This window comes from Lygodium microphyllum, chromosome 24 (assembly GCF_053477565.2).
Source record: "Lygodium microphyllum isolate KBCC chromosome 24, Lygodium_microphyllum_v1.1.10, whole genome shotgun sequence".
In the NCBI taxonomy this organism is placed as follows: Eukaryota; Viridiplantae; Streptophyta; class Polypodiopsida; order Schizaeales; family Lygodiaceae; genus Lygodium; species Lygodium microphyllum.
In genome coordinates this window covers 6822766-6837583 of record NC_141158.1, presented here as the reverse complement: position 1 = coordinate 6837583, position 14818 = coordinate 6822766, and the positions used below count along the sequence as shown (strand labels likewise).

The 14818-nt window shown below is 42.2% G+C and overlaps 1 protein-coding gene and 1 pseudogene across 4 annotated transcripts in view; one reads left to right on the top strand and one right to left on the bottom strand.

Moving 5' to 3' along the window:
- LOC148014816 (protein MICRORCHIDIA 2-like) overlaps positions 1-14818 on the top strand; it is a 139089-nt gene that overhangs the window by 44229 nt on the left and 80042 nt on the right. The window lies entirely within an intron of this gene.
- On the bottom strand, positions 4639-9727 carry LOC148014817 (uncharacterized; annotated as a pseudogene).

Sequence of the window (14818 nt, the reverse complement as noted above, 5' to 3'; positions counted from 1 at the left end):
CAGTGCTGGTCATGCAAATGCTTCATTTGGACTTGGTCATGATGTAAATACAGCAAATGCACCCTTTTTGCAGCAGCCAGTGTATGATAGCTTGACTCCCAAAGGGGAAGCAAAAGACTATGATGAGGGTGGAAAAGCAATGAAGTTTGAGTCCTTCAGTGGTGCACAAGATAAGTTGAAAGCTTTGACCTTCATTTAGCAGTTTGATGTAGCCTATTCAGGGGGAAACTTCACCAAATCCTCTAAGATTCGAAAGGCAGCCACTTTCTTGAAGGGGAATGCATTGCAGTGGTGGTCCACGCTCTTGATGCAAGGTAGAGCACCGTCAACATGGGTACAATTCAAGTAAATGTTTGCATCGAATTGGTTGACTAGTACCTTTGAGGTGGACATCTGTCAGAAGTGGAGCAGCGGTGAAAGCATAAACGTGTGCTGAAATAAACTGCTGAAACACAAGACAAAAAGAGAAAAGAAAGAACACGATACAGATGAGAACTCAGATGTATGCACGGGAAATGGAATCCATATATCTGAACACGAGACAGTCGCATACAACAGTGAGTCACTGGCTGCGTGGGCACTGGCACTGGCTCCTCTCTCCACAGAGTCTGCAGATGGTGAAGATGAAGTGACTGACTGAGGAGGAGCCACTGAGTATAAATAGGCTGAAAAAGTGGGGAGCAATAATGCTGGTCGGACAGCATTAAAGCTGGCCGACTGGTGCATAAAACGCTCCACTGGCACAAAATGCCACACCAGAAAAATACCTAAAATACCTAAAAAAAATGCCCAGCCCAGATCAAGCTCAGACTCACACATGAGCTGACAAATACTCTGCTAACAACATCATGACAGCTTGGAACAAGCTTGATGCTAAGGAATGCAAGAATTTAGAGCAATACAATAAGAAGTTTTGGGATGCATTGCTGCCCGTCACTTCCTATCGTGCCTTACCCCTTCATGAGCAAGTGGAAAAATATGTATGTGGGCTGCCCAAAGGAATCAAGGATTTTTGCATAAAATCCACCGTGTCTAGCATGTCTCAGCTCATAGAGATTGCTACTACAGCGGATGCTTTGCTACATGGAAAGGATTCGGACTTCCAAGAGAGCGGGGAGAAGCCGAATAAAAAGTTGTTTAAGGCTGAGAAAAGGGGCATATCTGAAAACCAGCCTGAAAAGAGGCCAAAACAACAAAGAAAGGGCTCGAAAACATTGGCACAACATAGGGAATTGATGGCTGCAAATAAATGCTTTATTTGTGAACAGGAGGGTCATATTGCAAAGAATTGTCCCAATAGGCAGCAAGCTGCAAAATCAGAAAATCAGGGAGATCCTAGGGTAAAAGGCCCAAAACATCAGTGGGATTGGTGCCTGATGTTGTTAATGATTAGCCCAATGATGATGCTACTGAGTTGTGCAGAGCATGGGGCAAAATTAGGGATTAGCATGGATTGATCTTTTTTGATAATGGTGCATGAGCCAACTTCATCTCTACTGACATGGCAGCCCGTGTAGGCATCAAAGAGGATGAGATGGGAGCCATGGGGGAAGTTGGAATGACATGTAAGGGTCATGCAAAACCTGTCACAACACTCATTGGAAAGCTTCGGTTGCACTTATAGGGATATGTGGACAATGAAGAGTTTTACATTGCTCCACTTGAGGGTTGTGATGTATTGCTTGGTATGCCATGGTGCCACCGTATGCATGCAGTGATTGATATGACATGATTGTCTATTCAATGAATGAGGCGGAGCATAGAAAGCACTTGGACATTGTTTTCAATGAGCTACGTAAGCATAGGCTAGTTATCAATGACAAGAAGAGTGAATTTTTCTTGCATGAAATCCACTTCTTGGGATATATTGTATTGGCTGATGGTGTTCGTATGGACCCTACTAAGGTTGAAGCAATACGTTTATGGCCAGCTTTGAAGAATGTTCATGAGATCCACAGCTTCTTGGATTTATGTTCTTACTATAGGAAGTATGTACTTGGGTTTGCTGAAATTGCATCTCCATTGCATGCTTTGCAAAAGGAAGATGTGCCATTTAGATGGACAGCAGTGGAAATTTCAGCATTTGAAAAGTTGAAGGAAAAGATGACTTTAGATCCTGTGCTTGTGTTGCCTGATCTAAGGAAGTCATTTGTGGTTCAATGTTATGCATGTGGTAACAACATTGGGACTGTCCTTATGCAAGATGGCCGAGTTGTGGCTTATGAGAGCTGAATTCTCCACGGTGCAGAGAGCAATTTACAGGTTTATGAGAAAGAGCTCTTGGCTGTAATTCATGCACTGTCTATGTGGAAACATTATTTGTTGGGGGCTGATTTTACAGTGCAGACAGACCATCAGACTTTGAGATACTTTCTGACGCAAACAAAGTTGTCAGAGAAGCATATGAGATGGGCAAATTTTCTCTCTATGTTTCATTTTCAGATTGTACACATCGATGGTAAAAAAAATGTTGAGGCTGATGCATTGTCACGTAAGCCACAAATTTCAGCCATCACTATGGTTTATCACACTGAGTTGGATGCCATGAAAGAGCAATATGCTGCTGATTCGGACTTTGCTAATGTTGATGATCAGCTTTGCAATGGCCAAAGGCATGAGCATTTTATGCTAAGAGATGGATTTCTGTTGATGCATGGACGACTGTGTGACACAAAGCAACTGAGACCTAGAGTGATTGAAACCGGCCTGTTCACTGGGAAGGGTGGTAGTGTACAACCAAAATATATAAATGCTTTCACCCTATTAACAGTTGCCAACTTTACCTGAACTTAAAGACACAGAATCAAGAAGACATACAGGAAGCTAGAATGCTCCTGTTGTGACAAAGACATCCTGTTGGCCCCTAAGTTAGGCGCCCCTTGCGGTATTTCTTTATTTTTAAAAGGAGAGAAAATACAATGAGCTGTCTTTCACCTATTCTGAGTGAAATTTGGCAGCATAACAGTACAATCACTGACCCAAAACATGCCGACCAGGAGGGGAAACTCTGGCCAAGTCTGAATCTTCTGGTTGAAGTGCAGAATTGACTATTTCAGCCTGCTGTATTTACTGGTTCAGACCTGTTCTGAAACCTGTTTACAACTCTTATTGTTTCCTGTATTGTTCAGCCCACTGTAATTACTGGTTCAGCCCTGTTCTGACACCTGTTTTCAGCTCATATTGTTCCCTGCACTGTCCTGCATCATCTGGACCAAGTGTCCCTTGATTCTGACATCAATTGGGCTCTGAAATAACCTCCGAATTAGAAGAAAGGCCCTTGATTCTGCAGCATAACCATACTGTCAGGGAGAGAGAGAGAGAGTAGGGAGCAAGCCCAACCCTCTGTGCATCATAGACAAGGTAGGCAAGCTCTCCAAAACCAATTCTGCATCAGCAACTGTTCCTCCTCTTCAAATGAGCCCTCCAAGACCCAAAAAACTGCACGCCAGCCCTCTTTAAAGAGGTAAGTGCACCAATTTGTGCCAAATGGCAGCATTGCAAGGTGTTTCCCGTTCCAGCCTTTCCGGTCTAAAATTCTCCATCCTCTGTTCAAAATTTGGCCTCGGCACAGACTAGAGGATTAATCCTCGTGCAAAAACGAAGATAATGACGCGAACAGATTTTGAGGTCCCAAAATAGTAACTCCCTAAATTTTAGGAGTTGCTTCCATTGCATCCCCACTAGTCTTCTGACCATCATTGCAGACTATGGCTACATCCAAATTTGCAATGTAGCTCAACTAAAAGTGAATTTCCACTGATGATGACCCCACATGGACTAATCTCTTGAAGATTTGTCCATCTTCACTTTGAACTAGTCTCTTCTAGGCTAGTTCTTCAATACACTTGTCCATATACACTTTCACAAGTCTCTTCCATACTTATATTGGACCTTAACTGTCCAGTCTTGACTCACTAGACATTCCTGTCCGTTTCACATACTGGCCATGCAACTTAGGCATTTAGATTTCAAGAGGGATCCTTCCAAAAAGAAAAACCAAATAAAGTATGTAATAAAGAAATCAACAAAAAAGTAATAGTTGTCACAGTCTTGTGACATACCTTTCTCTCAAAATCGCAAACGTCCTCGTTTGCATGATGTCATACATGCTTCCAGCTATCCTAGTGAACTTACACTTGGCAGCACATGTACAACACATACATGCTATCAGTCAACATTGTGTATTGAACACATTGTTAACACATGTATGTTCTAATTGTGAAACATGGCAGACTATCATCATGTGACTCCACATCACTGTTTCGAGATATAGTGGCCGGTACACCACAATGATATCCCCGTAGTGGCAGATTCTCATTTGATGACTTCACATCACCCTGACTAGGGATCTAGTGGCCGGTACATCAAAATGATATCCCCACTGAGTCAATTCACAGAATACATGCCCGATCGAGTAACCATTGTTACAACATGTATTCAATTCAATAGAAGTAAAAACTGTATTCTTGCAAGCAATACTTACTTCTTTAGCACGGAGAAAACCATATGGACACATTGAGTGTTAACTTGTATAAAATCTGTTTCTGTACATAATTTCTTTCTTGAGCAATTGTCACTTTGACAATCTATTTCAGCTTAGAGATACAAGGGGTCAAGGTAGGTTGCAAGCGAAATGCTTCAAGGTAAAGTTTCCAACACATTAGGTGACTCTGCAAGTTCACCTTCGTCTATCCACTTAGCATCTATAGCTGGATAGTTCTTGAACTTAACCAAATATCTTCTAGCAACTTTGCCTTTCACTTTCCTTTCTTTGTGTGCCAATACCTGTTCTGGAACAAGAATTTCGTCAAGTTCCTCGACTTCGGGCTGTTCCTTAGCTAGCATATCTTCTGGCACATCACCTAGATAGGGTCTAAGAAGACTTGCATGGAAAGCATTATGAATCTTCCAATGTTCAGGTAATTTCAGCCTATAATTGATATCACTAATCTTCTCTGTTACTTGAAAAGGCCCATAGTATCGCATACTAAGCTTAGTGAAAAGACTTTCCTTGCCTTTCCGCTTCTTTAAGCGTGCCTTTTCAAACCGCAATAGTACCCAATCACCAAGTGAAAATATCAATTCACGACGGTGATGATCAACAGCTTTCTTTTGCTTTGCCTGAGTCCTTTTAAGGGCATGCTTAACTTTCTGATACATTTCACCCATACTCTGCACATACTGGTCTGCCTGAAAGATCTTATCCTTTGTATGCAAAATGGGAGGAACCTTTTTACCACCTTCAACAATTTCGAAAGGGGCTTTGCCTGTTGACGAATGCACAGTTTTATTGTATGCATACTAGACCAAAGGCAAATACTGCTCCCACTTTGACTTGTGCTCTGACACATAGCACTTAAGCAGATCTAAGACAGTAGAATTTGCCTCTTCTGACTGTCCATCAGTGTGTGGATGAAATGACGATGAGAACTTAAGTGTTGTGCCCATGTTCTCAAATATGCCTCTCCAGAATAGACTTGTCATCCATGGATCACGGTCACTGACAATAGACTGTGGCATACCATGATACTTGAAGACATTGCACATAAACAAACGTGCCATCTGATTTGGTTTTATCTTCTTCCTGACAGGAATGAAATGAGCCTGTTTGCTAAACCTGCAAATAATAGTCCATATCCCATCATTTCCTGTCTGTGTCCTTGGAAGATCAAAGATAAAATCCATAGCTATGCTTTCCCATAGTTTATCTGGAATAGGCAATGGCTGTAAAAGCCCTGGTGCTTTTTGCCTGTCAAACTTGACCTTCTGGCAAATCAAACATTGCCGCAGAAAAGCATCCACGTCTCTTCTCAAAGTAGGCCAATAAAAGAATGTCTCTACTGCTTTGACTGTTGTATCAATACCATGATGCCCTGTATACAGTGGAGAGTGACTCTCTGTCATAACTTTTTGTCTCAATGGCATAGTCACACATAGTCTACCATGCATCAACATGAAACCACCCTTGAGTAGATAATGCTCATGATGTTGTCCATTGACAAGCTGATCAAAGATCCTTGCAAAATTTTCATCATCAGCATACTGTTTATCAAGCTCATGATGATAAGTAATTGACACAACTGAAATTTGTGGCTTCCTTGACAAAGCATCAGCCACAACATTCTTTTTGCCTTCCACATGCACAATCTGAAAATGGAACATTGACAAAAAGTTTGCCCAACGCATATGCTTTTCTGACAGCTTAGTCTGAGTTAAGAAATAACGCAATGTCTGATGATCTGTCTGGACAACAAAATCTGCCCCAAGTAGGTAGTGTTTCCAACAAGAAAGCGCATGAATCAAAGCCAGCAATTCTTTCTCATAGATGTGCATAGTCTCTTCTGGCCCTCGCAAGATTCTGCTTTCATAAGCCACTACCCGGCCATCTTGCATTAGCACTGCACCAATGCTATTGCCACAGGCATCACACTGGACAACAAATGACTTCCTAAGATCTGGCAGAATGATCACTGGACTAGAAGTCATCTTTTCTTTAAGAAGATTAAAAGCTGAAATCTCTTTGTGTGTCCCTTGGAAAGAGACTCCTTTCTTCTGTAAAGCATGTAAAGGTGAAGCAATCTCTGCAAAGTTGGGGATGAACCTCCTGTAGTACGAACACAAACCCAAGAAGCTTCTAACATCATGGACAGTCTTCAAATCTGGCCATGTTCTAATTGCTTCAACCTTAGCAGGATCCATTCGGACACCATCCTTTGACACTATGTGCCCCAGGAACTGGATTTCTTCCAAGAAGAACTCACTCTTCTTGCCATTTATAAGCAACCTATTACTGCGAAGCTCATCAAAGATTGCTTTCAAGTATTCTCTATGCTCCTGTTCATTCTTTGAAAAGACAATCATGTCATCAAAGAATGTACCAACAAACTGCCTGTATGGACGAAAAATCCTGTCCATCATTCGATTAAACGTAGCAGGATCATTAGTAAGTCCAAATGGCATTACCAAGAACTCATAGAGACCAAACGTGGTCCTAAATGCAGTCTTATGCACATCCTCTTGCTTAATCCTGATCTGATGGTATCCATGGACTCTTCAAATCTATCCTACTGAAAATTGACGCTCCTTCCAAACGGTCAAGGATGTCGTCAATTCTTGGAATGGGGAACCTATTCTTGATGGTACTCTTGTTCAATGCTCGATAATCTATGCACATATGCCAAGAGCCATCCTTCTTTTGCACTAAGAGCACTGATGAGCAAAAGGGAGATGAACTTGGTTGAATCAGCCCTTTTTCCAATAGCTCATTCACATGGCTCAATCTCTCTTTCTGTTGGGCTGCACTAACCCTATACGGAGGTCTATTTGGTGGGCTACTGCCTGGCACCAAATCTATCGCATGATCCTCAGACCTCTTTGGTGGCAATTGTGACGGTAATGAGTCAGAAAAACAATCACTGAACTGAGACAAGAAAGCAGACCTGTCTCTATCTAACATAGAAAAATTTGACTCATCATTATCCTTGACATCTCGTGCAAAAATCAAGTACGCAGAAAGATGATTCTTTATTACAGATGTAATGGCAGAAGCCGATACAACAGGTACATACTCTCCTTTAAGCTTCACATCAAGCACATGAGTCTTTCCCCTATGTTCCAAAGTTAGTGTCTTGTTAAAGGCATCCAACACACCATGCTTTTTGAACATCCATGGCATTCTCAACAAGACATCACACCCTTCAAGTGGCATGATATAAAATTCTTCTGCATCAACATAAGACTGTCTATGAAGACGCAACTTTCCAAGAATGGGTGTCACAGACTCTGAGTGGCCAGGACATGCCAACCCTGCCTCTGCTGTGTGGCCCATCTCATCTGCTCTGATGCCCAAAGTAGAAGCCAACTCTGGTGAGATAAAGTTTGCCTTAGCTCCAGGATCAAAGAAAACGAGTACATGTTGATCCCTAACTTTACCCCAAGCTCTACAAAGCTCATTAGCATCCGAGTGTGGCTTGTCTCCTAGCATATCTGGCACTAAACCTGCTGAAGGTTTGGGCTTCTTTCCTTTTTTGTCCTCTTTATCATCATCAGCTGTTCTCTTATTCTTGTCCGGACAGTTAGACACAATATGACCAGTCTGCTCACAGATAAAGCACTTCCTCTCAGCCATTAAAGCCTTTCTCTCTTCAAGAGACTTGCGCACAAAAGGTTTCTTCTGGTCCTTTGACTGCTGTTCAAAGAACTTGGCTGGCTTCTTCTTGAACTGCCAAGATTTACCTGTGCTTTGAGAAATCTGAGAAACTTGTTTACCAAATGGCTTCTTTGCTGAAAATTTTTCAGATTTGTCCTGTTTAATGCTGCCCCCAAAACCACTTGACTGTCCCAACAATAATGCATTTCCAGTGGTAGCATTCTCAATTAACCGAGTCAAAGTGGTGACCTTTGTCTTTGTACAATAATTCCGAAGTTCCTTGGGCAGCTCATAGCAATATTTCTCTATCTGCTCAGTCAATGGCACAACCCTGTAAGAAGTGACTGGAAGCAAAGCCTCCCAAAACTTCTTATTATAGTCTTCCAGATCCTTGCATTTAGATGCATCCAAATTGTGCCAAGCTGACATAACATCAATCTCAAATTCATTGGTCAACCAAGCAGAAGCAAATACTTGCTTAAAGTAAGTCCAAGTGGCAGGAGCCTGTCCTTGCATCAATAGTGTACTCCACCACTGACTAGCATTGTCCTTAAGAAAAGTGGCAGCTTTCTGAACCTTAGAAGGCTCTGTAAAGTTCCCTGCTGCAAATGCGGCATCAAACTGCTGTAAGAAAGAGAGTGCCTTAGTCCTATCTTCAAATCCCCGAAAGATGTCAAACTGCACAGCTGCACCACCTTCCTTGTATGGCTTTGGCTTCTCATGAGCCATCAAAGGGTCCGTAGGATATGCCTGTAACATAGGAACACTAACAGGTGGCATGGGAGTTGCCAGACCATTGACTACAGGGCTTGTAGACACAATACTTGCTTGCTGATTTTGATAACCAGCCATACCAAAAGTGCCTTGTGGCGTGCCAAAACTGCCTTGAACACCCTGAAATCCAGGCTGCATGCCTATATTGCCATACATGGGGTTTGGCATAAAACCCTGTGTACCCCCAAACACTGTTCCTGGTACATAAATCTGGTTTCCAGGCGCATAACCAGCCATACTCTGAAATATAGATCCACCTCCAAAGTACCCAGGATGTACAGAGGTCGGTGGGAAAACTTGTGGTAAAGCTTGAAAACTGTTTCCCTGTCCATTAAAATCAACATTTGGCTGCTGTAAAGTGGCAAGCTGAAATGGCAATGCCTGTGTAACTAGCGTTTCCGCCACCTATTCCTGGACAGTCGGAACCAATCTTGGAGTCTCCATTGACTCTGCAAGCTGCCTTGGTGTTTCCACTGAATCTGCAGCATGCTTACCCTTATCGTGGACCTCTACTGGATTCGGAGTCTTTGCAGATTGCCCCACTTGCTGTAAAGAAAGGGAGGGCTGCATAAATGCCAAAAACCTTGGATTCTGCATCACTTGAGTAAACATACTCATAGCAGCAACTAACTGAGTCTTGAAAATGTCTTCATCCATAGAAGAAGCCGTAAGAACTTGTGGCTCAACCATAACAGGAGGAGTAACAAACTGTGGAGGTCTAGAAGACTCTCCCACCTCATGAACAACAGGGATCTCCTATGATGCACACGCTTCCTCTCTGGTGTCTTCCTTTCTATCAGCCATAATGCACAATTCTGTGACTACACCCAAACAAACCCTGGCTCATTCTTTAGGAAAAAAGTGATTCGGTCCCGGCAACGGAACCATGAAACCGGCCTGTTCACTGGGAAGGGTGGTAGTGTACAACCAAAATATATAAATGCGTTTACCCTATTAACAGTTGCCCACTTTACCTGAACTTAAAGACAGAATCAAGAAGACATACAGGAAGCTAGAATGCTCCTGTTGTGACAAAGACACCCTGTTGGCCCCTAAGTTAGGCGCCCCTTGCGGTATTTCTTTATTTTTAAAAGGAGAGAAAATACAATGAGCTGTCTTTTACCTATTCTGGGTGAAATTTGGCAGCATAAGAGTACAATCACTGACCCAAAACATGCCAACCAGGAGGGGAAACTCTGCCCAAGTCTGAATCTTCTGGTTGAAGTGCAGAATTGACCATTTCAGCCTGCTGTATTTACTGGTTCAGACCTGTTCTGAAACCTGTTTACAACTCTTATTGTTTCCTGTACTGTTCAGCCCACTGTAATTACTGGTTCAGCCCTGTTCTGACACCTGTTTTCAGCTCATATTGTTCCCTGCATTGTCCTGCATCATCTGGGCCAAGTGTCCCTTGATTCTGACATCAATTGGGCTCTGAAATAACCTCCGAATTAGAAGAAAGGCCCTTGATTCTGCAGCATAACCATACTGTCAGGGAGAGAGAGAGAGAGTAGGGAGCAAGCCCAACCCTCTGTGCATCATAGACAAGGTAGGCAAGCTCTCCAAAACCAATTCTGCATCAGCAACTGTTCCTCCTCTTCAAATGAGCCCTCCAAGACCCAAAAAACTGCACGCCAGCCCTCTTTAAAGAGGTAAGTGCACCAATTTGTGCCAAATGGCAGCATTGCAAGGTGTTTCCCGTTCCAGCCTTTCCGGTCTAAAATTCTCCATCCTCTGTTCAAAATTTGGCCTCGGCACAGACTAGAGGATTAATCCTCGTGCAAAAACGAAGATAATGACGCGAACAGATTTTGAGGTCCCAAAATAGTAACTCCCTAAATTTTAGGAGTTGCTTCCATTGCATCCCCACTAGTCTTCTGACCATCATTGCAGACTATGGCTACATCCAAATTTGCAATGTAGCTCAACTGAAAGTGAATTTCCACTGATGACCCCACATGGACTAATCTCTTGAAGATTTGTCCATCTTCACTTTGAACTAGTCTCTTCTAGGCTAGTTCTTCAATACACTTGTCCATATACACTTTCACAAGTCTCTTCCATACTTATATTGGACCTTAACTGTCCAGTCTTGACTCACTAGACATTCCTGTCCGTTTCACATACTAGCCATGCAACTCAGGCGTTTAGATTTCAAGAGGGATCCTTCCAAAAAGAAAAACCAAATAAAGTATGTAATAAAGAAATCAACAAAAAGGTAATAGTTGTCACAGTCTTGTGACAGTGATCATTGAAAGTCATGCTCCTTCGTATGTAGGACACAGAGGTATTGATGCCACAGTCAAGCCAGTGGAGCATTTCTTTTATTGGCCAGCTTTGAGGCATGATGTAGAGCAGATTGTTAGGGCATGCATCATATGTCAAAAGGTAAAGCATGATAGGCAAAAGATGCCGGGCTTGTTGCAGCCCTTGCCTATTCCGGATAGGCCTTGGCAGACCATTGCTATGGACTTTATCTTTGAGCTTCCTAGGACACCTACAGGGAATGATGGAATATGGACTATTATTTGCTAGTTTAGCAAACAAGCCCATTTCATTCCGGTGAGGAAGAAGATAAAGGCTGATCATATGGCACGATTATTTATGCAACACATTTTCAAGTATCATGGTATGCCTGAGTCGATCATCAGTGATCGAGACCCTCAGATGACGAGTCTATTTTGGAAGGGGTTGTTTGAAAATATGGGTACTACGCTGAAATTCTCATCATCTTTCCATCCGCAGACAGATGGTCAGTCTGAGGAAGCAAATTCTACAGTGTTGGATCTTTTAAGGTGCTATGTTTCAGACCAGAAGACACAGTGGGAGCAGTATTTGCCATTGGTTGAGTTTGCATACAATAATACGGTTCATAGTTCCACTAGCAAGGCTCCATTTGAGGTGGTTGAGGGTTGCAAGAAGGTTCCATCTATTTTGTACACTAAGGATAAGATCTTTGAGGTTGATCGCTTTGTGGAAAGCTTGGATGCAGCCTATGCAAAGATAAAGTATGTACTTTAGAGGTCACAGGACAAGCAAAAGCGGGCAGCTGATTGCCATAGACGTGCTTTGCAGTTTGCAGAGGGCGATTATGTATTGCTGCGTTTCGAAAAGACAAGGTTGAAAAAGATGAAGGGAAGAGAGAGGTTGTATCCGAAGTTAAGCATAAGATACTATGGGCCCTTTCAAGTGTTGGAAAAGGTCAGCGACGTTGCATATTGGCTGAAATTACCTCCACATTGGCAGATACACAATGCCTTTCATGTCAGTTTGTTGACTCCATTCTCAGTTGTTGCAACTTTATCTCGATGCCTTTCAGTTAGAGCCGACTTTGGATTGGGCTTACTCAGGTTCAGCAGAGCGGGCGTCCGGAGCATTGCCTGATGCTCAAGGGGAAGGTAGCACTTCCACTCCACCGGTTTTGGACAGCTCTTGTATGTAGTGGTCTCGGATGTATTTAGCATGCACGCAAGGTACTGTGTTGACAGTATGTTTGCCATGAGGTCACTACTCGGTGTACTAGTCACAGTGAGATACATGTATATGAGTATGGTTGTCACCGCGGCTCTGAGACTATACTTATGCATGAGTTTTTGGACCAGTTTGGCATGAGTTTTTGCCTCAATTTTGATATCAATTTCTGATTAGTTTCAGCTCAGTTTTTGATTAGTTTGAGAACCGTTTATGATCACTTTGGGATCAGTTTTGCATCAGCTTTTGCATCAAATTTTGATCAGTTTTTTTTTACGATCAGCTTGTGATCAGTTTGGAGTCACATTTGCAGCCATTTGTGATCAGTTCTCATATTAGTCCATGATCAGTTTATAATTAGGTCATGCTCAGTTTTTAATGGTCTACAACTGATTCCATGGACAGTCACATTGTCACAACTCTATAGAAACAGAATTTGCATCCTTTTTCATTAATTTATCTATATAATGATTTATTAAATTTGTTTCCTTTGCACTAATTAGACATAAAAAAAAGTGCATTGGAGCTGGCCACTGATGAGTGGTCACAGGTTATGGTGGACCCACGCGGTGGGTTAGAGAAAAGATAGTTCACACTTCTACCTATATGGCCCGATTGGGCGCTTGTGACCAGAACTCACGCATATCAGGGTTAGACTCGCACACAGAAAGGATTGATGCCTTGAAGTATAGGCTAGATCCGCCAGAACAGACAGTTACAACCAACAAGATGGCATGATCATGAAATGCTTGTACAATGTGCATGTGTGGGCTGAAAGCTTGAAATGCACATTTCTTTGCATAGGAAAGTCACATGAAGATTCTGATACCGTTTTTGCGATGTACACGGAAAAAGCTTTCATATGACACCCATATTGGGGGGTCCCTAAATTTTAGGAGGTCCCTAAATTTTAGGAGCCTCGAATTAGCTTAAAAATACGAGTCCTAAAAAATAGGGATGCCATTCTAAAAATAGTAAATTCTGTACTTTGACTGTGCTTACTAAATTTGGTTGTTTCTATTCTTGACAGTATTCAGCCCAAAAAGGAAGGCCATAGCGAAGAGACAAGTGTCAAGACACTTGTCACACAAGTTTTCAAGTGTCCCACCACTTGTCACATCTCATGACATGTGGCTGGACACTTGTCTTGTGCTACTCCACTTTCCCCTTTTGTACTAGCTCTTCCCTCTCCTATAAATAAGAGCTCGTTTTTCTTCATTCAACATCATTTTTCTTTGCTGTAAACTGATGTACAACACCCATAGATAGCCAGAAACTGGCCCCATCCATCCCCATCATCATCCCCCACTTCTCCATTATCAAATTCCTCCATATTCCCTCTTCTATCACTGCTGTTTTACAGGACAGCAAGCCTGTAAATTCATTACAGCACCTCCTTCTCGAGCTCTTTCTTCCATTTTAGCAACAAGAAGCAAGCCCTGTCCATGTATTGCTGATCAACAATGAAGAAAGGCTGATTTCCCCTCTTTCTTCTCTCATACTGTAAAGAAATCAGTTCTTATCATTATATATTAGATAATGCATGTGTGTTTGTACATCTTTGCATAATCTTGTGAGAGTGAGAATTACTTCTCCTCACTCTCAGGTTGATTGTAACTGAGCTCTTCCCTAAGGGACTTGGGTTGAGCAGAAATACATTCCTTCGGGGGGGGGGGAGGTTTGCCCATCTTCAACCCTCAATCTTGTCTCCATTACTTTTACATTTTCATGGCTGTAATTTTGTGAGTAAATTTTATTTTCAGCTTTATGTGTTCATTCTCTTTTATATTAAATCTTGAAAACAAGCGAATATCATAATTGTTAAGCATACTACGTTGTTCGGGGCGTTTACACGCATGTAAACGAATGTCATTGAAAGTTTCAGCCATGGTTCATGCTAAGAATATGCTTTACTGTGGTTTTGAAGTTAGAACGGTTGAGAAACATGAGTTATGGATGCATCCAATGGTTTCTAGCAACAGTTTTGGACTGTTTTTCACTTTTCTATTATGTTTTGTTGGCTGGAAATTTTCAATAAGTTTTGTGATATGCAACGGTTTGACAAGAGTGGCCAATGTTGTGGTGACTGTCATGCCAAATTGAAATTCCAGTGCAATATTCTTTTGCTTTGGCCCAATGTAGTGCAATTGAGGACGATTGCAAGGTTTTCAAGGGGGAGGTCTGTCACGGGCACGTGAAATTTTTGAGATGCTTTAATCTTGCTAGTAACATTTGATTAAGTTACTAATCAAATGTGTAAGGTTGTTTAGCACATGTGATGCACATGGCAGTTATTTCATGGGAACGGGCCAAGGACCCCAAGGATGCAGTGGGTGCTAAAGGCAAAAGTTGTGTTAAGTTATGCCAACTAGGTTTTGGTGGTCAGTTGGTGCCAGGTTGGACCCTAGGACAATTGTTTGGCCA